This window comes from Phalacrocorax aristotelis, chromosome 7 (genome assembly GCF_949628215.1).
Source record: "Phalacrocorax aristotelis chromosome 7, bGulAri2.1, whole genome shotgun sequence".
Lineage (NCBI taxonomy): Eukaryota > Metazoa > Chordata > Aves > Suliformes > Phalacrocoracidae > Phalacrocorax > Phalacrocorax aristotelis.
This window is the reverse complement of record NC_134282.1, coordinates 31,049,694-31,050,455: the sequence shown is the minus strand read 5'-3', so window position 1 is coordinate 31,050,455 and position 762 is coordinate 31,049,694. Positions and strand designations below refer to the sequence as shown.

Sequence of the window (762 nt, the reverse complement as noted above, 5' to 3'; positions counted from 1 at the left end):
CAGTTCTTTTGCCAAGGCTGGCCTCGCTAAAAGCCAGGCCTGTGTCTGCTGGGCTAGGAGGTGCCCAGCGGCTTGGCCATGAGGCCTCTGGGCTGCAGGGGGAGTCAAGGGGAGTGGCTCGACCACCCTATGGGAGCTGAAATTGTAAGGGAAGCCCTTGGGTGCTTTAGGAGCAGGCAAGGCAAGAGCACTGTGGAGGCAGGCTGAAGAAAAGCTTGCCTGCGTTGGCCAGGAATCGAACCCGGGTCAACTGCTTGGAAGGCAGCTATGCTCACCACTATACCACCAACGCACCTGTCCTCACTACTGTCTCCTGCTCCTCCAGAGCCGAGCCGAGCTGAGCCGAGCCGAGCCTGGTCTCCCTCCTGCTCCTCCACTTCCCAATCTCACCTGCCTCCCGCTCTCCCAGCTGACAAACAATGTGAAGGGAACATGTCCAGATAGTCTGCTGAAGAGATGCCCTCTTAAACATGGTCCTTTAATCGGGACAGGTGGGAACACTTAAAAGATGAGGTAGATTAAATATGCAGTGTAACAGCAGAGTACTGGTAGTGCAAGTACAGGGGGAGATTAATATTTCTTCCCCTATGATTAATACACTTCCTGGAAATTCCCATTCTGGCATGGTGGAAAAACATCGCCATTTTATCAAAAGTACTCAATTGTTTCAGCTGAGGAAAATGTATTCAAATTCTTTTAAACACTGAAAGAAGTTGTTCGCCTTTCTAGGCAGATCTCAGTTGTCTGACCATAAATATCCAG

At 50.9% G+C, this 762-nt stretch overlaps 1 non-coding gene across 1 annotated transcript; it reads right to left on the bottom strand.

Moving 5' to 3' along the window:
• Positions 1-220: 220 nt before the first annotated feature.
• On the bottom strand, positions 221-292 carry TRNAG-UCC (transfer RNA glycine (anticodon UCC)). The gene has a single exon. It is a non-coding gene; the product is annotated as a tRNA-Gly (tRNA).
• Positions 293-762: the final 470 nt, after the last annotated feature.